Below are 22,487 nucleotides of genomic sequence, written 5' to 3'. Positions count from 1 at the left end.
GGAATGCTCGACTCGATCTTAAATGAGTTTTACCTTTTTTTTAAATATATTTTATTCGCTGTACATTTTACTAGCCCCTCCCTTCTGATTTCTTTTTGAATAAAATGCTACTATTACTATTAAAATTGGATTAAGTTTTTTTTTCATTTTTTAGCATGCTTACTATAGAGAATGATAGCATCGGGCGACATAGTGTCAGCCTGCCTTGACATAAAGCAAAATTCTGTCACTCAGGGAATTTTGCAAGGGCACTCAAGGAAATCCTGGAAAACTGAGGGAATTTAGAAATGTAAACTTGGTAGACGCCCTGCTGCGGCGAACGTCAGCGTTGTCCCTCGGCGTAACAGAGCGAACGAGACCAGCAAGAGATGAAAGCGAACGCTGAGCACAGCGTGAAAAGAAAAGCGCAGTGCCGCGCAAGACTTGCGACGACTGCTACGAGATGGCGCCAGAGGAGCGTGCCGTCGTCTGTGCACCAATGGCATGCGGCGAGCGCGTTGCACGCTACCATATATGGAAACAACGCGCTGCATGAGCGGAGGTCTGTGCGGCGACTGGTGTGCATCGCGCCCACGCGTCACCCACGCGCTGCCCGTCGCGATCTCCCGATTAGCGATGCAGACTTCGCTCCGTTTGGAATGGGCCGCACGAGACAGGTTGTACGTATATCGCGAAATTAAAACACGTATAGAGCTGCGCTCAAATTTCGTATTAGGGAGCATTTTAATCGTCAGTGAATTTTTTTGAAAACGTTTTCTAAGCGATTTTAAGGATAAGATATATTCTGACTGGTCTGAAGCGCCTTTAGGACGTCGAAAAAGGTCATAAATCCGTTTTATGCGATGTATCCCTGAAATCTACGTATTTAAAAGTTTGTGGGACGGACGGACGGACGGACAGATGGACGGATTCAAAGTTGGACTACCTGCATCGTCACAAGAGTACTGCGGTCGCAATTACACGATCCATTTATGAGAAACGGGATATCAGGGTCTGAAATACGGGGCAAGGAAAAAATAGAATAACGTACGGAACGAGGAAGACGATCGCGAGAATTGCAACTCGAGCGGTGCGAGATGAATTCTTTCCTCGGGAGGAAACACCGCGTCCCGAAGTGCAGCGCGGGCGGAGGTTGCACGAGCGAGATGGGCGCCGGAAATGAGGAAAAATGCTAGACGCGCGCGCGGTTCCGCGATGAAAAAAGTGGGCCGGCGAAAGTGACAGCTTACATCAGCAAAGCGGGGAGCGTGTCATCGCTGCGGTGGCGGGAAATCATTTGTCGTCACTATCGCGGAAGAAGCGGAACGGAGAAGACGCAGCAAGTCAGAAACAGAACGAGCGACATGCAGACGTATCGCTGCGCACGCGTTTCTTGGAGCGCCTTGCAATATAATATGCCTCTCGCTGTGGATGCCTCGAGGAGGAGAGGCGAGGAGAGCATCGCGCTGACAACTGGCCACGCAGCGGGCAAGACAAACTGCCTCGGTCAGCTTGTCCTCGAATTGCCCGGTCTCGCCTTTTCTCGAGGCGCACACTTATTTCCTTTCCGTATATTTGTTTCCTTGCAAACTCACTGCTCGCTTTGGGGGTACCGGGATCGTCCATTGTGGGTCGTCGCCGGATCTCGCGATGGCCGGGTCCCCGTAGAAGCAGCGCCGAACGGCGGCCAAGCGGGAAGTCTTCTCGTCGGTCATGACGAGGGAACGTTCGCAGAAAATAAACGCGGGCACACAGGGCCGATCCCCATGACGAGCTCGCTTTTTTAAAACTTCGTTGGCGTATGCATGCTATAATCTTAAGGGTACGCGCTGCACTCACTAGGAATGGCAAGTTCGTCGAAAATAGACGTTCAATAACTGTAGTAACTATAGCGCAACTACATTTCTAAAGGCTTCACGAAAGAAGAAGATAAATACTGCTCTGTGTATATGCCCCCCCCCCCCCCACCCCGCCCCTTGTGCAGCAGAAGAAACAGCAACGCGAAAGACAGAAGTTCGCGCCGAATGTTCAGTTTTCCCCGCACAGCTTCTTGTATACCAAAACACCGAGAATGTGACTTAAGCAAAGCATCACAAAAACGCAAGCAAAGTGGAGCGCGCGGAATTCATGAAACTTCTTTGACAACAAATCCTTGCCCCCGTTCCTTTTTTTCTTGACATTTCATCCCTCTTTTCTCCGCCTTAAGACCCAAAAAAGAAGAGTCCGCAGAGTCACACCTCAAACGGCTCGAATGCAGTGGCGCAGCCAAAGCAACGTCTTTAAACAAGAGCGCGCTCTATCTTAACGCACCCGTGTTTAACATGCCGGTGGTGCTTGCCGGTGAAGAGCACCTGCGTTTTCTCTGCCCGCTAACGAGCTCGGCGTAATTAGTTATCAGAACCGACCAAAACGCAGACGAAGACACAACTTTTGAGACAAACACATTAGAAGCAATGCCGGTCGCCTGGAAATTCAAGGACCGGCAGCCCTTTTCGGGGAGTGTGTGGAACCGCCGCTCCTTTATTGTAAACCCAGTATCCGCCGGCTCTCGTCCGCCCGAGAATAGTTGACGCGAGGTGCGCGACCTGTACTTCCTTCGCAGAAGGTGCTTCCTCCTCGTAGTTCACACACCGTCACAGCCTTGTTTGTTCTCATTTACTTAGACGGAGTAAACCCCGTATGCCAAAACACTGCTGCACTTGCCTCTCGCGCACGGGTGAAGTAGCATTGTTCGCATCCAAATCGGCTCGCACGAACAGGCACATACATACATACATACATACATACATACATACATACATACATACATACATACATACATACATACATACATACATACATACATACATACACACACACACACACACATACATACATACATACATACATACATACATACATACATACATACATACATACATACATACATACATACATACAAGCAGTCAGATGCACGTTTCACAGTCGACGCGACTGCCCCACAGGAAATGGCTCCGCATAAGATGCCCGCTAATTGGGGCGACGTGAAAGGGCACAAGTAAGCGTGTGGGGGCGAGCTATTTACGTGCCAAGAAATAATACTCATCTCCCGCTCTCTTGCAGCCGCGAGGTCACGCCGCGTTCAATGATGGGGGCACCGGGACGCGTATTTACAACTGCTCGTAGGTACAACGGGGCGTGGAACTTGCGGAGACGACGGACGTTTGCGCGCATGCGCGAGTGAGAGCGGGTGCGAGAGAGGAAATGTGGGGAGTTTTGATTCTTGAAAATACGACTCTGCCTAGGTACTACGGAGGAGTCCCTTGGGGCGCGGTGTATGCGCTTGTCCCTAGGCGCGCCGTGCCGGCAGAAGTCGCGGGGCGCGGTTGTGCTGAACTTAGCATCGCAAGTTGGCGGCTCGACGCAATCATATTTAATCGATCATGTTTTTACTAATGAAAACAACGTGTCATTATTTCGCATTATTGGCGGCGCCTCCAGGACACCAAAGCGGCAACGGGGATATCAAAGCTAGAAGCCGGACTGGTCCGTGGCTTGGGGCTCGCAGAGGCCTGCGCGTGCCAGGGGGGTATAAGATCGGCTGTCCGCTATCGCGGACAGCCAATGTTTTATGCGAACACCCCCAGGCACGCTTCGGCCTCTGCGGCCCCAACCCACGGGCCGCCCGGCTTCCAGCTTTGATCCCCCCGCTACCGCTTGGGTGCCCCGGAGATCCTGCGCCGCCTGCTTTAATATAACCTCAGGTGCTCTCCTGAGGCCTCCGTTTGCCGGTTACATGTGCCCTCCTGGAGCAGTGCTTGTAAAAAATCCGATCTATCGTCGCGACGAAAAATTCGACCCGTGACTTATAAAACACCAGTCAGAACATTGTCCCTTCAGACACAGCGATCACCAAGCGGCGTCCGCGCCCACTGCCTCACCGCGCGGGCAGCCAGCGGCGGAGCGTATAAACCAACTCGACCGAACTCCGCAATGCCGGCATGTCAGGGGACAAACGAATACAACGCAATCTAAGAAACCTCCTCCGTAGTGCCTAGGCTGAGTCATATATTCAAGGAGCAAAAGCCCCCAGATTTTCTCTCTCGCGCCCGCTCTTACTCGCGCCTGCGCAGAAACGTCGAGCTCCGTCAAAAGTGGCACGCCCCGTTGTAGCTGCTAGCGGATGAAAATACGCCACCGGGACGAAGCAGGCGCGTCTCGACAACGCGCGCCACTCCCCCCCCCTCCTCAGAGCGAAAGCCATGACAGCGCGGGCCGCATAATTTGTACGAGCGCGGAAAGAAAGCACGCGTTTGCATTACGAAACTTTCGCCTTAAAGGCAACCTGCGCCTCGAATGGCAACGAATGAGAAAAAAGCAAGTGGGCCCGCGCGCAGAAAGTTCCCGCACAGCTAACCTCTGACGCGTGCGGACTTCGTTATGACTTTACGCGTGGCTCCTCACACGACGCGATGAAGTCGCAGTTTCGCCCGAAATGCGAAGCATCGATTGCGATAGCAAATTAGTAGAAAGGTGTACGAAGTACGGATAGTAGTTTTATCAGCCGTATAAACTTGGAAACATTCCCTCGATCACCAACTAAATTAACAAGCATGGTGCAAGCACATACAAACAAACATGAACACATCACACTCGATGATGCGGACACTCGCTGTCAATGTTCACCGAAGGTTACGATACTCCCTAATGCGAAATTTGAGCGCAACGCTGTGCGTGTTTTCATTTCGCGATACGTTGAGGCACCGCACCGATCACCGACGGACGGAGCCGCGACGCCCGGCGACACAGTTGCCGCTTCCCGACAACCGTAATATTTGCCGGAAAACGCCTGCGGCGAACGCTGTGCCCGAAAGCGAGCTTTGTGGTTCTTAATTTTTTTTTTTCGTTCCTCAGAGGGTCGCCGCTGCCGCGGATGCGCGGACGTGAGCGCCATCTGGTGGTGCTTCAAGGTGGCTTCCTCCGCCTTCCCACTCGCGTTCTCTTGGCTATCGCAGTATTCTGCTTTTCTCCTCACTCTTTCGTCATACTCTCATCCGCTTTCCGCCTCATGCTTTCACTGTAGCCTCCTCCTCCGCTTTCTTCCTAGAGCTCTCTTCGCTATCGCCTTCTTTCATTCCCCGCTGCGCTTTCGCTCGGTTACGCCGACGAGGCACGCCGACGCTCAACGTAGGAACGGGCACCTGTAGGAGCTGCGCTATAAACTTCTGGCCTGAGCAATCACGGCAGCAGTAGCGAGCGAAGTGACCTGCGATCTGTCTATGGCTTCAACGCAAACTGCGCGGCGAGAACACAGCATGCACAGAGGTATATATGAGCCGTCTGTAGATCGCTTTCAAGCTAGGGAACACGCAGCCGCGCAAAGTATGCAGTTGCTGCCGGAGTAGAACGCGGCCCCCCCTCCCTCCCACGCTGCCTCCCCGATTTCCTCCCTTGCGCGCGAGAGTTGGAGCCGCGATTGCCGGTTCACCTTGCGCGCGGTCGCGAAATGCGCAGTTGCTGCCGGAGAACAGCGCCGCCCTCCCCCACTCCATCCTATTCCCCCAGGGCCTTTCGCGCTTGACGACGGCGCGTTTCCTCTGAACTTTCCTCCCTTGCGCGCGCCAGATTGAGCCGCGATCGTCGGCGCCCCTCGCGCGCTTTCATTTGCGCGTGCAGCATAGGGCGACGATGTTGTCGCCCTTGGAATTTATACGGAACATGACGACGACGTAAAAAATGCGCCAGGAGTGCCCATGTAATTGCTATCGTAATAAAATGGAAAAAGAAAAGCTTGAGCGCCATCATTCGCGAAGATGGGCAGGACTTTATTTTGGAGGAATAGGCTGAAGTGGGAGGTCGTCCTGGCGCCTCAAGCTTCGCGCAGCATGCTAGTCAGCCAACCCTAGCGTTAAACGCGTTTCCCTTAAAGAGGTCCCACATTAAACTTTCGCTCGTTATATGAAGCCGGGAGAGAGGGTAAACAAGACGCATAACGCGAGCTGTCCCCAACAAGCGCGTTTCAATCGGACAAAAAAAAAATTGTAAACGAAAGAAAGCTCACCTAGCGGCATCGAGCGGAAAGAGAACGTAAAAGAAGCAGGAGCGCGGGATGACTCTGGCGGGGATAAAAAAAAGAATGTACAAGGTTGTTAATGGTCCCGATTGCAGTCTTTCATTTTTTCACTTCTTTCTATTTCCTCTTTCGGAAGAACCCAGAGCAAACGATTTTGTATTATTTATTTACTCCGTGTGTGGTGTTGTGTCTGTACAACCAGCCCGGATTCCGAATCTACAAGATGCAGAATTTATCATGCGAACGCCCTTTGGGCAGACCCGGGGCTGCGCGGAAAGGCACAGCGCCCTAACGCTCCCTTGACAAGTCAAGGTGCTGCGCCGCCAGGCAGCGGCGTCCTGTGAAGGAGCATCGGCGAGCGACATGTCCAAACGTGCAACAAAGTGCTAGACAGCCCGGCGCCGTATTGCCTTTCCCCTGGAGGTCACCGCGCGCGGCAAATTTGAAGCGGGTGGCCAGCGCGGTCGCTGGTTGGACCTCTCGGGCGACTGTCGAGTGCTGGCTTTGTATTGGGCCGTTTGAGTGGCAATTGTTTCTCGGGGATTTATAAGCCCCGACGCCGCCGCCTGGAGAACCGGATCCACCGAACCACCGTGAGCCGAGTGCCGCTCTCGAGTGGAGTGAGATGTGTTACGCGCTTGGGTGGTCCACCATAGCGAGGGAAGAAATGTCGTGTTGGCTACCCATGCTACGGGTGAAGGGCAAATCGTAGGCAAGCAATATGTTTTACCATGTCTACGCAAGGACGTTGTGGCGCTTTACTCTTTCCATTTTGAAGTGGAGATTTTTACATCATTGCTGTATAGGTATAGATAACATGGACAAAAGAAGATGCGTGCACTTACGTATGTATCTAGTTGTTCAAATCTAACTTTCTTAGTTTGTTAGTGCGGTGCGATTTGCGGCCGCCGCGTTCTGGGATCGAACCCTCAGCCTCAGCTGCACCTAAGCGGTTATACCGTAATAGCGGTGGCTATATATCACGCATTCCATTCAGCGTCTAATCTGTGTGACGCGCAGATAATGCGCGCATGTGTGATGCGTGTGTCATGCCATGCGTCATCCACATCTTCTATAGAGCTATAGCCGTAAAAATTTGTCCTTGTTTTTACTGGACTTACACCGGCATGCAGCATCAGCTGCCAACTAAGTCCCGTAAAATGTGCAGGCGTCCGTAATTTTATTCCACAGCACTGCAATACCGCGGCGTCATATGTAACATATCTAACATGTCTGTATAAAACACATGTAAGAACTGCAACCAAAACGTGACCGGTTGTTGCGTACAAAATAAGACTACTACTTAAGTGGACTGCCAATTGCACAAAAATGACAGAAAATCAAAATATCTGACTTTCATATAGGCTTCCGCCGTGAAAACAAAAACGAAGTTTCTATCACCTATTTTGTTTCTGCATTGCTTCGAAACCTTTTGTCCCTCTTTAATTTCTAAACATTTGCGATATTTTGCTTAGCAGATGGGAAGACATGAACAGTCTGTTCTTGCGAAATATTCACTTCTGAATATTCTTAAATACCGAATAATTATTTTTCAAATGCGGATACCTAATTAGTGTGTAATATTCATTTATAGCGCAGTAAACTTCGTATTACAAGATGTAATATCCTATTTTATATTTTGAAATTAAAACATCACCCCTAACCTATAGACCTCAGACTCTGCCCAGGCGGCGCTGCGGAAAAACCCGTCACCAGCGCCCCCATCGCAGCCTTGGCGCGAACTGAGTAGTGCAAGGAGAGCTTTCCGCAAGCGAAAGTGCATAGGCCGCAATGGACCCTTCTCTTTCGTTTCTGTTGAGGCACGGTTTCCTAAAAATCAAGGACCTGAAAAGCTTCTTCCGTCCATCAAAGCTTCTTCCGCCCATCCACACTTCGGAAAGGAAGCTCAGCAGGGCGAAGTACGTGTACAATATAAAATAAAGTCTCAAGTGTTATTTCGGCGTGCTGCAACTCGCAAGTACAGAGAGCATCAGGTTTGTCTATAGGCATATCAGCATAAAAATCGAAGCATTTCAAATTGGTTCATATTGAATATGTCCTGGACACAAGACTTAAGTATCTCCTATATTTTTTATGTATTTAATCGTAATGTTTTGTCTCGCAATTATTTACAGAGATTCCTTTCATCGCCTTTTCCAGGGCAGCAAACAGAAAACGTTTTCCGAGGCAGCAAACAGCGTGCGATCATAACGAAAGTAAGCTTCCTACAGTGCCTACGCGCTGCATCTTTCTTTCTCGCATGAGCTACAGCATCGCTCAGTACCTTAATTTGAACTTTTCGCGCAGACGCTTCGAGCAACAAGCGCGCACAAATAAATGTAAATAAACGCGACATTTTTTTTTCTTTACACACGTGCGTTACTTCGCAATTACTCGTCCAGTGCTCCTACAGCAACTTTATTGCTCACATTTGAAAAACGCAGTCTAGCAGGATCAGCACATTGCGAAGCGTGCTTGTTGTATCGGCGCAGGACATACAAAATACCGAAAGTAGAAATGAGCTCGCGATACAACCATGCTCTAGAACAGGATTTTGAATTCATAAACGAACCAAAATGTTTGGTTAAGCTGGCCTGCCAAATCTCTCCGTTCCACTTGTTGAGTCAAGCGGAGGCGGACGTCTGTTAAAAGGTGGAGATATCGATGGCACATAGGCAGGATGGTTCGCAACGTTGTTTTTTCTCTTACCAACGAAGTGGCGGCTGCAGATTCATGAGTTTTCGCTTGGTTACCACGGTCCTCCGTCAGGGCTACGCAACACAATTACAGAAGAACAATATTGTCGCACTTTCTCGTGCGAGCCGCTGTGTTGCAGGGAATGCAAGTAATCCGATTGCCCAACAGGTTGAACGGCCCGTATCCAGCGCTCTCGCATTTCCCCATCATACGGTTGCGATGGGAATCGGTAAAACTGAACGTTGTTATTCCGTCCTTCACGTTCATGGCAATTTACAACACAACAGTAGCGTCGATTGCGGCGTTTCTTCGTAGAGCGCGGAGCTATCGCGGTTGCCGTCGTTTCCGCCATCAGTCTGAAGAGTGAGCCAGCAAGCGCTTAATGGCAGTTCGGTGGCGCGTCCGACCAGCGTAGACATTCATAGTTCTCTGTCTGGGTGTTAAATGCGCAAAACACTCGTAATATGGACCAAAATCTAGTTAAATCGTTGTTTCGCAGTCGCTAGCTGCAAGGCAACTTAGCAAGGGAGTCAGGCTTCGCACTACTCAATTACTGCCTCTTCGCGCCGGCAGGTGGCGCTACGCGTCTTGCAAAACTCCAGAGTCTGACGTCCGTACGTGATCATTCTTAATTTTTACGGAATGTTTACAAATCGCCTGTGGCAGATAGTATGGTTATTGTTCTTGAGCTGGCTTATTCAAAGAGGCGGACATTACTAGCCCGAGAAATCGAAACACATATTTAACTAATTAACATATGTTTACTAACTAACTTAATTACTTTACGCAGCAATATACGAATCGTTGCCGGTGAGTTTGCAAGACGCGTCCACTCGAAATGAATATCCACAGTGACACCAGTTTCGAGGCATTATTTACCGTAGTGTGGGACGAAATACATGGGCGTTCCAGTTACTTTTGTGCTTCAATGCATAAAAGAGCGTTTTGTTTAAAAGAGAAAGTGGGAAAGTGTTCGGCGAGTTTGATGGCGCATACCTACAAAATGGGGCCATTCTGGAAATTTATTCGGAAAATACGGAAATGTGACCTATGAGGGAAAATGTCGGCAGGACACGGTTCACATAGCTCACCAAAAAAGAAAAAAAAAAGCACTTGGGACGAGAAAAAAGAAAGTGAAATGCCATACGTCCGCGACAGGACTCGTACCTGCAATCTTCTGATCCGAAGTCAGACGCCTTATCCATTAGGCCACGCGGACGCGACGAACTGCGAGGAGGAGTTATCGGGGTACCGACCGGGGGGCGCGACGCGCATACCGGAAGTGCAGCGTGGCTGTCGTGCATTCCTTGCTTCGCACTTGTAATGGGCTCGTACCCCCCCCCCCCCCCCTTTTTTTTTTTTTTATTGCCGTATGATCACGGCGACCGGTTGGCGGCCGGTTGAGGCACTACTTCTGCTCAGCCCCTGTTGGGCCGCGCGTGGTACCTGTTCGTGGTAGCACCGATTCCATTCGAGCGAAAGGAACACAATCTGCTTTCACGAACTGTTGCCGCGGTAGTGCAGATTTCGTGATTCGCACGCGGGTAAGCAAACTTGGCAGTTCACGAAAAATCGTTCTGGCCCCTAGATTGAACCCTCTTTCTCTCTGGCTCTCGGTCTCTCACCGGGTTAGTCAAAAGAACAAGTATTTTTTCTTCGTATGGCATTCCGCTGCAGTCAAGTGGATGGGCCGGACATTTCCTTCATATTCAACGTATTTCGGGCGGATTCGCCTGACGCCGGGTCAAACGGAACGGGCGCGCCCGTTTCGTACGCTGGAAGCTCTGGTTGCCGCGCGTTGTGCTTGTGCCAGCACTGCGTGGAATAGGTCTCGGCGTCTTTCGGAAGCGGCCCAGACCTCATCTGCACCGCGACGACTTGTCCCGGCCGACTCGATCCGCGTGCAGAATCCATGGGCGCTGCTGAGAAGAGGCTGCGCCTAGAGACGCCTGTGCGTTTCGGATTAAAAAAATGTGACGAAACAAAAGCACGCCATGAACCAGCCGTTACTTATCTCAAAAAAATGAACGTGGGCAATTTCCTCGAGAGAAAGGCGCGCGGAGCGTTCCCGCAACCGTTGAGGACGACCTTTCCCCTTCTGCAGCCCCTCGGTTATCTTCAAAACGGCCAGATATTGCGCCAGCCGACACCGAAATTCAATAACTTGGAGATTCGGTACTATCCCCGTCGTAAAAGTTGTTGTCTTCTTTTTTATTATTATTACTCTTCTTCACTATAATATATCAAATAAGTTTGCCGCTTTGTCTTTTTCTCCCGGTTAAAAGCAAAGACTTGCGGATTTCAATACGCCCGGCCTCTGCGCGCCGGCTGGGAAATATCGCGAGCCTCGGTCCTTTTATTCTTTCTATTTTGCTTGCATGGCTTTTTCGTGCTTCGGACCTGACTGGCTCTGACCTTTACGAGAGCATTTATGCCGAGAATGGAACAAAAAAAGGCAGCTAAAGACGCGTGTCTTATCTCTCGAACTTTATCTCTCGGAGCGTACGCGCGCTGACAGGCGGCCACGCTTGCCGAGCTATAAATGGAAACTCGCGGGGTTCCGCCTGCGGTTGGAGCTTTTCAAAAGACCCGCGAAGTTCTTTCGCCCCCTTCCTCGGAAACCGTACTCTATATTTCTTTAGCTGGCTGGCTGTATGCACTGAAAAAAGATTTAACCTATTGAACTGCTATATAACTGGGATATATTGCGTGTTATCTGCATAATTCGCTTACCGAAGCGGTGTTTTGTGTGTACTGATTTATCAGCGCTGACACTGCAGCGCGCTTCGAATATGCGAACGGCGGAAAAATCGCTACGTGCTAGCGGGTGCAATAAAAAAAAAGAAAAAACTGGCGAGTTAGCGGTAAATGTGAGAGAAACCCGGTAGCCTTACGTCTCAGGTCTGTGCTTTAAACCGCGTTTTCCAGCTTGCAAAGTGTTCACAACTCGCCGCGCACGTCCTGCCTCTTCGAGGAGCGATGTGTAACTGACGGTGGTCCGGAGCAGACCACCCTCGGTTGCACTGTGTACGGGGTGTTTCGCGTAACTTGAACCAAGCATTAAAAAAAAAAAGAAGTTAACCGCAAGTGAATGAAACCAGCGACATGGTTTGCCGTCGTGTGGCGCTCCTTAGGATATATGTCTTTATATTGCGCTTAATTAGTTAATTAACTGAGATCAACTATGACAAATGTTTAATATTCCATTTAGGGCCAAGTGCCTTTCGTCACGTTGCAGAGTACATTTCAAAACGACCGATCCAATGTTTTGTGGCAACGTACCATTTTTTCCCGGCGCTCGAATAAAACCCGCGACATGTGAAATAAAGCCACGTGACTGCGCTCGTGCGCTGCCGTACTGCACGCGCGCTCAGCCGTGCGTCGAGCCAGTCGCCTATCAGGGGCGCTTCCTTTCCGTGTGAAGCCGATGCCTACAGAGCCGCGGCCGCTCACTTCGCCACGGTTCTTTCGCACGAAGCGCGGTTGAGAGATACGGCTATACGTAGGCTTCATTATGTCCAACTGTGTGTTCTCGCGCGCAAGTTAACGCCGTCCTATGTATTTGCAGTCAGTCTTCCAAACAAATTCGCCTTTGCGCATGTGCGTGCACTATTTTCCTTAAGTGTAACAGGCACAAAATTGTGACCGATCAAAAGACACCTTGAGTGGTCGGGGCGCTGCGAAGTATGGCTTCATCGCCATGTTATAAGTCGAACGCCTTTATAACATATAGCATCCGAAATCATTCGTTATACAGGTCACTTCGCTGTAAAGGTCGCGCTCCGCATGGCTCCCAATACAACCGGGGCATGATTATTCCTTCGTTACACAAGTCATTTCGTTGTATAGAGGCGCTCGACCAGCTTAGAATTCTGTGTAAGCCACGCGCTAATGTAATGTAATCCTGCATGAGTACCTCGTATCGTTTGCGCACTCCTTGCTACAACACTGTAAGAAAGCCGGCGATGACATTTATGTGAGCACTATATATCTCGGCCGTGCGTAAATATCGATCGTTGCGTATTTATACGTAAGAAAATTGAAGACAACAGCGCTATACTTACGCCTTGTCGATTTCGATGCAATTGACACAGCCACGCCGTCCATCCGGATAATTGAAAGCACCCAGTATTACCCACGTAACACTTGCGCCCAACTTCATTCCGAAAACTCGGTAATCGTGAGACGGGGGCCTTTTCTACGCGCTTTCCAGCCGTCGAGAACTGCTCTGCATTTTGAATTTGTGCACGCACGAACTTCGCGTGCAGCATTATTTTAACATCGCAAGAAAAACACTTAAGAAGATAAAGTAAGGCAGTGTAACGTAGAAATTTTTAGATAATTAGCAAAGAGACTAACTGATCGCGAAAGACTGAATCAGTGAAATAGTAATTATATGTAAACGACAAAATTTGGTCATGTGAGAATAATTGCAATTGTCCTATACGGGCGCAAGGCCCGTGACTCATGAGCTTTATTGACTTCTTCTGAGAGTTGGTGACACCGCCGTCGAAGAGGAAGTCCTCTTCCTCGAGTTATTTCTTCAAACTACACTCGAGAAATGGCATTCGTGTGTCACGCGTATAGCAGTGTATTTATTGCACAGCGAACACAACCTTATTTTACTCATAATGCAGATGCATGCATGCATATGAGTCGCGCTTCTCTCTCTTCCCCGTCCCACCCGAGAAAATCATCCCGAACCACGCAGGCCTTCCACGTGGCTTAAGATGTGTCAGAAAATGTGTCAAATGTAAATGTTTCAGAAGTAAAATGCGTCAGAAAATTCGTAAAGTACGACTTGCACACAACCTATAGAGATATGATAGCGTCGCATTTTAATTTGAATATACGAGAAAGCATAATTCTGTTACGCGGAAACTCAAACGCAAACCCCCTTTTCCAGCTGCCGATTTAGGTCGGAGGCTTAGCGCACATCGTCTGTTGTCGCTACAGTGCACGCAATGAATTTATGGTTACATATATCACCAGAACGGCTTCAGTACTTACCGATAGCGCGTGCTAAGGTTCTCCATTTTGAGCCCCAGCTGCTTCGTACTTTAAGGTCCTTCACCTCGTAGCGGTCCGGCGCGTTTACTACACCCATAATTCTGGCGTATATGCGCGAGCATTAGCGCGTGTTTGAGCGCAGTGCGCCGAGATTGTCTTGCCAAACGAGTACTACTGCCCGCGTTCTCGCGGCTGGACGATTAATACGCTTTTGGCTCGACATTTCCGATATTCTATATTTCCGACAACGCTGCGCTCACTGCCATGGCGTCCGCCATCTTGTTCTCGGTTTACAAGGAAAAACTGCGATTGCCAAGCTCGGTTTGCGAAAACCATGGTTAGGGAACTAACTGCGGTTATGTTTGCCGTGTATACTAGCAGTAGCCGTGGTTAGCCATAACCGTAATTAGCTTAACCACGGTTAAGGCCATCCGTGTGACAGGAGCGGCGCGGCCCGCTCGGTTCCTTGCAACGGTCTCCTCGCTACGCTCACGGCGCGCACGCTCCGATATCGCGCGCGCCGGACGACCACCGCGGGTTCGAGCACTCCGAGCCGGCCCGCTCCGTGTGCCGACGCGCCCCGCCGTAGGGGAAAGCGAGACCGCGCGCGGAGCAAGGGAGACGAAGCAAAGAAGAAATGGCATTTACTAAGCCGGGGATTCGATACGAACACCAGCTTTATCAACACGTCCGAATCTAAATCTAATTGCGACACAATACATGGCCAAATGGTCGCCGGTGGCCGCTAACGGCGCACCGCGACAAACAGAACAAAAAAATTGGCTGAAGGCTTAGCTTGGTTAAGCCTGGAAGATTGCGAAAGCAATACCCTTGGTTGCGCCTTGGTTCGGCTGATGGTGTGGACATGGTTGCCCTTTGTTAAACTTATGGCTATAGGCCGCGTGCACCGCCTATAGAGGCTAAAGTCCCTCAATCATTTAAAAGTACCGCCAGGCTTTGATCCAGCCGACAACGCCTGCGATAGGCTGATCGGTGACATGTGACCTTGCTCCGCCCCTTTGCCGCCATGAAAGTTCCTGCGCGCCGGGCGAAGAGCGCGCGTTTAGCCTGTTGTGCTTTGCACATCGCTGCGATAATTTCGTTCCGGGAGGTCTAAAATGCCTTGTTGCTGTGCGGTTGGGTGCCGAAACCGGACGAAGGATGGCAAGAAGTTATGTTGCATCGCGCGCGGCAACCAGAACCTAACCAGACGAAAAGTATGGTTACACAGAATTGCACGGACGGACTTTGAACCGTCGGTAACAGCACGACTATGCGAGGCAAGTAACATACAACGATACAAAGGCGCGATAGAAAGTGTACACGTGCGTGTGTCGAGCGGTGATAGTATTTCACTCGCGTGCATGAATGCTGGGGGCCGAAGTTTGTGGAGATTATTTATTTTAGTTCGCTGTGAGCCCGCTGAATAGATCAGTATGACCTAGGATGCGATGGACCGAAATGCCTTGTTGCTGTGCGGATGGGTGCCGAGATCAGACGGAGGACGACAAGAAGTTATTTTGCATCCCGCGCAGCAAACAAAACCTAACCAGAAGGTAATTCTGGTTGCATAGAAATGGACGGAAAGACTGAACCGTCGGTAACTGCACGCGACTATGCGAGGAAAGTGACGTAGAGCGATACGAAGGTGCGAGAGAAAGTATACACCCGTGTGTGCAGAGCTGCAGTATTATTTCATTCGCTCGCATGAATGTTGACGGCCGAAGTTTGTGGAGATTACTGATTTTAGTGCATTACGAGCCCGTTGACTTAGCAAGTGCAGTATGACCTAGCATGCAAGTAAATAGTGGGGCAGAAACGCATTCACTCGCTGACAAATATCCGCATTGCGTTACGTGCGATAAAAAATAAAATTCAGCAGCGAATTCTACTTTTACACTTTCCTCTGTTTGTGCGCGCGTTGTTAACTGCGCTTTACAACATGTCCAAAATGTAATTTCCAATATACTAATCGTATTTTGTGCATTGCATATGTGAATAAATATATTGCTAAGTGCCTGCATTACTCTGTTTTTAAAAACGAATACTGCATAGCCACAGTTACTGGCCGTCAAATAATAAAGCGTAATACAGTATATCAAAGTACATTACATACAGCTGCGAGCTCGTTCTTTCCAAGTTTCCCTTACACTCGAAGATGTTTCAGTAATCGGCAATGCCATTCTACTGATGAAAAACACACAACTGCAAATGAACATAAGAAAAACGCCACAAGCGATACACGGATTGCCAGCAAAACACAGTGCAGTAATAGCTGGGTCAATCCGCGTGCGTTTCGTATAAGGGCCCTCTAATTCTTACGGGGCTTTAGCGGTGCACGGAGGCGAAAAGGGATAAACACAAAAATGCGCGTCATGATTCTAGTTTACGCGGCGACGTCACACGGTTCACGAGAACAGTCAACCATATTCACACACGCGCACACACTACGCTCGATGTTGGTGTGCCGCGAGATCAGATCGCGCTGGCAGCCCGAACATGATCGAGGAGACACGCTGACACGATCCATACCGCCTCTTCATCATGTCACAACAGTTGCACTGGCTCGTAGCTGGCTCGTAGCGACAGACACACTCAGCGACAAGAAGACTGTTGGCGCACTCGTTTCCACAAACACACAGGATGTTGTTTAGTTGCCGTGAGGGTCGCGCACTTTGAGAATCGCACGTTTGAGCGACGTTATGTCGAAAGCTTTCCGCTCCAAGCGACTGTCAGCCTTCATTTTTACACGACTTCTTCGTTCAATGCAACCGCTATGTGTACGCAGCACACTTACATGCAAAAGATTCCACAGAGCATACGGGATTAAACGCAAGCAATCACCAATGCTCGCGCGTTGATTGAGCGCAAACGAACGAAATGTAAACACGCGGAATCGAGGCGATCAAGCCCTCATTACGCTCTCTTGAGCTATTTTCTTGGAGCACTCATTTGAAATTAAAGGACTAAATTTAGCAGTTCGGGTCCTTCTTTCGTTTTTCACCACAGTCAGGCACCAGTAGGTTTTATTTCCGCGCGTATGCAGATATTTTTTCACCTCACGAATGCCGCGGCGCCGCGGTTTAGCGTGGGCGCCGTCTGCTACAGGAACTTCCTAGGTGGCGCGCGCGGCAGATGTCGCTACCTTGGAAATTATAGAGGGACCTTGATAGAGGCGCCACTGATAGCCACCTAGCGGGCGCTTCCAACAATACGCGTGGGAGCAGTAGCAGACGACAACGCTTTGCAGCAAGGGTGACTGAAGTTCGCGGCTGCGATTTGTCCTTGGTTCGGGCGCCAGACTGCTTCTTCTGCGGTGACAGCTGTAGGGAAGACGCAGACCTCTGTGGGAGCGGGTATGAACAAGATGTTACCGGTGTTTGGGGCAACATGGTCCACATACGCGCCAGGTGCGTCCCGCAGACAAACGCCATGAAGACCATTTACATGAAGTGGAGCTCATGTAAACTAGCCGATAAATTTTGTTGACTAATGCGATGTCTCGGCCGTTTTTTTTTTTCTTTAATTCGACCCTTGCCGTAATGCTGCTTCTGTACCTCAATAATAAGCACCCGTCGTTAGTGCAGACTTAGATAACAAATCCGCATGGTGCGATGTCTGCATATACCGTTGTGATTTTTCTGCCGATGAATACATGTGACGCCGCCGAATAAGTGTAGTGAAAGTCGCCTGAAGTAGAATAATTGCGAATTTATTGATAGAAACGCGTACACTATAGTCAACGAAGCCATCAAACGCACGGGTTAATAAAAGCGCGTGTTAGCGCTGTACCGCCGATGAACTGCCGTTCGCGCTGCAGTTTTTGCAATTTTAAATTTCCTAAGGGAACTGCTTGGAAACGTACAAAGCTATAGTGTGACTAACATTGCAGTACTTTTTTTAAATGTTACTAGAGAGAAGGGCCACATGATATATTTAAAGGCAGAGCAGCGCCAGTCAAATTAGATACAGCGCTGGCGGCAAGGCCGGGTTTAGTCCTATGCGGCGTAAGCATAATAAGAAATAATTCAGCTGAGTGCAAAATTCACTTGCAAGAAGCGACTACGTTGTGAAACAAACAAATCACTCGGCGTGTTAAGTCTGCTCAGACAGCATCAAGGTATGATGACGTGACGCGAACTACTCAGCGAAAAATGGATCGGCGAAAAATAGAACAAAAATACCATATGCAGTAACTATTAGCAATTCTCGCCCTGAGCTACCTATTTTCTAAACACAGTTCCCAAAAAACCACAATATCTAAGGTGCCCTCGGGCGAAATGAATAAAGCTGTTAAAGAAGCACTTGCTTGGTGTCATTCCGATAAGACACAGCGTGATTTATACCCTTTACAAACGAGGCAGGGTGAAAACCTCGCAGCTCAAAAGAATCAAGAGTTATGCATGAAGCAACTAGCAACAGTTAAACATGGGCGAAGCCACGCATAAAATAAATGTAAAAACATGAAGTGCGCGACAGCTGGTGCGAGGATTTACCGGGCCACATAAAACTGACAATTTCAGTTCTTGCAAACTTCTGTAGCTTTAACATGCAAAACAATGCGCTCATGCAGTCGTGCTGCCTAGCTAGCCCAACGCGGTAAAGAAGCGGAAAACAATATAAGCGGCAAACGGCATTCCGAACTTTAGCGAAATGCCTTTCAACCGCATGTTGCACTGCACACGAACTTCGTCGCTTACCCGTCTAACTACAATTGAGTAAAAAAAATAATAAAAAAAAGAAAAAACACCGAAGCGACAAAGGAAAGGATGAGAACAAGAAATTTCGCGCCGAAGCTACGATCCATTGCCACCGTTGCTCCTGCTGATGAGGCTTTGCGGGGAATAATTAGAACCGTATCACCGGCACGTTTTCGCCGGTATTTGAGCCCCCCCACCCTGCAACAATTCTTCTTCGACATTCTTCGGAAGCTTTGGCCATCCCACACATGCGAAGGGTGTTGCTTATTTTGCTCTGAAAACACAAATAAGACGGAGAAGCACTATCAGCGACGCAACAAACTACGGCGTGCTACGGCGCGCGGCTCGCTCCTCTCCCATGCGTTCTGCGCAAGGCCGCCACCAGTGGCGCGGCCATCGGCGTGCACGCCGCGTATACATCATCCGACATAGCGCAAGGCAGCGCGCCGACCACTGCGAGGGGCCGAGCTGTAGCCCCATTTATCCTCCTAGCGTGACGTCACACCAGCGAGCGCCCTCTCTCGGTAGCGCCGCAGCAGCGGCGCGCAAGGCTTCGCCTCCACCATCGATGCCGCGAGCTGGGGCCCCGTCTCTCGGTCTGGTGTGACGTCACACGGTCACGTGACGCGCAGCTGTGTAAGGAGGCACCACGAACACCGATGGGCCGAAAGTGCGAGCAGTATTGCTTTCCAGCAGTGAGAGGCTGCCTATCCTTCGGTCAGCGCCTGCCATCGCGCGCCCACAGCAGAGAAAAGGGAAATAGAAAGAAACGACAGACGAACAGACGGGGGCACTATCGGAAGGCGCTGCCTCAGGACATCGAGACGACGGAAGAGCGCGCGCGCCCGCCGAGGCCGTACGCACCTTCAGACGCCCCGATGAGGTCTCTCCGGGCCCCGCCTTGCGCGCGCGTACCCGGAGCGCACGCAAGCAGGGCCCGAATCCCGCCAAAGTGTCGGCGAGTGGGGAAAGCCTGTTGACCTTCCCGGGGGCGGGATGACAGCCGAGTGACAGTGTATTACGGCCCGCTGCCACCCCGTCCAGGCAGGGAAGAGAAGGATACGGAGCCCCCGGAAACGCAACGCAATGGCTCCACACAACCACCGTGAGCGCCCTAAACCCCACAACCATCAGGAAAAAAAGAACTAGAAAGCTCGCCTTCGTGCATAGCGTTCGCCGCCAGCGTTACCAGGAAAACATTACATTTACATAAGCTGCAGTTGCTGGGAAGCATGAGGAAGCAATCGGGGATCTTTGAATGCTATCGCATTCCACTCTTAAAGGCGAAGCTAAGTCGCCCTCCCATTTTTTTTTTTTGGCTTGCTTACTTTACTTTCCTTTTATAGACAGTATGTTTGTGTGTATCATGGGACAGCCGTGTCTGTATACATAATGTAACTTACATTGTATACATCTGTGTGCAGTTCTTAAACAACAGCGACTACGTCAAGCTGAATGTAAGCTTGTTAGTAAACTACAGTTCTTCTATATCAAGCCTGCCTCTCTCTTACCGTTTGTGGGGTCTTCGGGTCTCACAGGAGTACCGACCACCGCGGGTTCGAGCTTAGCGAGCCACAGGGCCGCGTCAGCCGTCAGCCTCTAGCGCCGCTGCGCGCGAGCTCAGGCCACGAGGGGCTACCGAGCGACGCACGCAAGAACACAGTATTGCCCTAAATTGACGGAAACCGTTTATTGTCTCCAACGGCACCCAACACTGCACGAACGCCCAGTCCCGGGACGGCGGGGAACCAAAGGGGTCCCGCACCAAGGGCGAAAATACAGTTAGGGGCGCCTGTAGCACGTCGCTGCGAGAGCACAGGCTCAAGCTGGGACGCGCCGCTAGGAAAAGTCCCGGCGGCTATGCTACTTGCTCTCGCGATAACCGATGGGTCAACTCGCGAGAGCTCGGGCAATCTCCTTCGGCTTGGGCCTCCGATGAGTGCGGCTCGGCGTGGTACGACCTCGCGCGAGCACTAGGCACCCGTTCTTCGGCTTAGCGTCGGGATAGGAACAACACGAGGTACGCGCTCCCCGCACGGGCAAAGGCACCGTGCGTGAGCTCAGTCCTAGTCACAAAGGTGTCGGCGGACGAGAGGAAGCATGTACGTACCGGGCGCTGTCCCAAGGAGCAAGAGAGTCGCTACCGTCACGGCAGTAGCCACCAGGGGCCGCTCCGTGACGTCACTAGCTCCGCCCTCACCGCGAACCAGCGCAAGTGGAGCGCCACCGCCAAAACTGGTTCGGAGCAAGGACGACGTGGCAAAAAGGATTGCAGACATGGGTGAAATGCGCCCGCGCAATGGCGCGTCGAATTCCCCAAATCCCCACATCCTCCTCTCCTTAATTGCCCCCCTACCAGTCTGGCGAAGAAGCTGGTAGGGGCTAATGCACCGAAGACAACTGAGCCTTTCATGCACTAGCTAATTGCTACCTCAGCCCAGCAAGCACTATGCGTACAAAAAAAACATACATACAATGATAATGGAAAAATAATAAATAAAAGATCATACACTCTAAAATACAAGAAAATGACGCCGCGAAGGGGGGAAGAAATATTAACAAAAGAGTCTGCTGCTAGCGCGGGGCAATGTCCAGGGGTGCGAAGAGAACGCGGCGCGTATAGTTCTGTGGCTAGGGCGGTGGCCGAAGTCGCGGGAGCTGCGAGCGTAGGCCTGATTGCAGGCCACGTTAACCCAGGAACGGGCTCACCGTTGTTCCGTCGAAGTTGCCGGCGAGCCCGATGAGTGCGGCTTTCGTGGTGGTGGTGGTCCCGAACTCCAGGTGGACGGGGCAGGACACTGCCAGGTCAGCTGGCCACGCCGCCGTATGCAAGATGGATGAGCAGCCACAGCGGCGGTTGCAGGGCGTTCGCACGGCGTCGGCGACTGCAGAGAGCCGAGCTCCTGGCGTGATGTCATAGGGTCCCGTCCACCATCGGTATCCGCGGCGATCCGATGGAGTTGGTGCGGCAACGAGCAACGGCCTCCACGCACGCACGCACGCACGCACGCACGCACGCACGCACGCACACACGCACGCGCACACTCTCCTCGTGGTACCGCGCATCACTCCTCAACGTCCGCCATGCCGCCCGTTGTTCACAACGCGCCGCGCCGATCCAGGGTCGAAGCTTCCCTCTCCCCCGCACCAACGAGGCAACGTGACCATTGTCACCCCCCGCGCTGCACGACACGCCAATTACACACGACACGACATGACCCCCTTCTTGGCAAAAGGAAAAGGTAAAAAAAAAACGAAAACGAGAAGAGAGAAAAAAAAAAAAACACAGAAGAAAACAAGAATGGTCAAAGTCTATGTACAAATAACAAAAAAAACTATACCACTGTACACTTACAACATTAACACAATAATTACACTCAGCATGCTCACCAAATAAAAATAAAAAGAAATATGCACACTGCTACAACACACTGCTAACAACATTAGCAGAAAGCTGGGCTGGGGCCAGCTTCTTTTCGTGCACTGGCCGCAAAGAAGCTAACCCACTGAGGCTAAGCAATATTACTGAGGGCCTTCGGTGGCGGAAAGAGTCCGCCGTGAGGCGCGATATCACACAGGTGACCGTTTCCTCAGGTTGTACCGGTGCGTGGTCCGAATGCGGTCCTTCGCGCCGGGTGTGCCCTGTTGCTTGCGCGTGGTGCCACTGGGCACCGGCGCGAGCTCGTCGGACCGCGACGCAAAGGCTTTCAGGTCGGCGATATGGGCACGGCTGAGTTTTCCCGAAGGGGAATCCTTCAGCAAGTACGCGAGCGGAGACCAAACTTTCTCTACTCGGTACGGACCAAGCCACTTAGGAGCGAGCGAGGCTGAGAACCCCTTGCTCGCGTCGCTAAGAGCGTGGTTGCGCTTCAGGACTAAATCACCTACCTTAAATGAGAGATGGCGATGCTTCCGGTCGTACTGAGCCTTCTGCTGGGCCCTGGCCGAAGTCAAACTCTGCCTTGCTCTACAGAGAGCCCGACAAAGCCTGTCCCGAAGTGCTGAAGCGTACGCAGAACAGTCTGCCGGCGCTTCCTCATCCCCGAGCT

At 50.9% G+C, this 22,487-nt stretch overlaps 1 protein-coding gene and 1 non-coding gene across 2 annotated transcripts in view; one reads left to right on the top strand and one right to left on the bottom strand.

Annotated features, from left to right (window-relative positions):
• Positions 1-22,487, top strand: part of LOC126542979 (diacylglycerol kinase delta) — a 430,642-nt gene that overhangs the window by 276,230 nt on the left and 131,925 nt on the right. The gene's annotated exons all lie outside the window — the stretch shown is intronic.
• Positions 9,875-9,947, bottom strand: TRNAR-UCG (transfer RNA arginine (anticodon UCG)). Its single transcript has one exon. It is a non-coding gene; the product is annotated as a tRNA-Arg (tRNA).

Source organism: Dermacentor andersoni, chromosome 2, assembly GCF_023375885.2.
Source record: "Dermacentor andersoni chromosome 2, qqDerAnde1_hic_scaffold, whole genome shotgun sequence".
In the NCBI taxonomy this organism is placed as follows: Eukaryota; Metazoa; Arthropoda; class Arachnida; order Ixodida; family Ixodidae; genus Dermacentor; species Dermacentor andersoni.
Note: the sequence above shows the minus strand (reverse complement) of the source record. Positions and strands in the feature narration are given on the sequence as shown.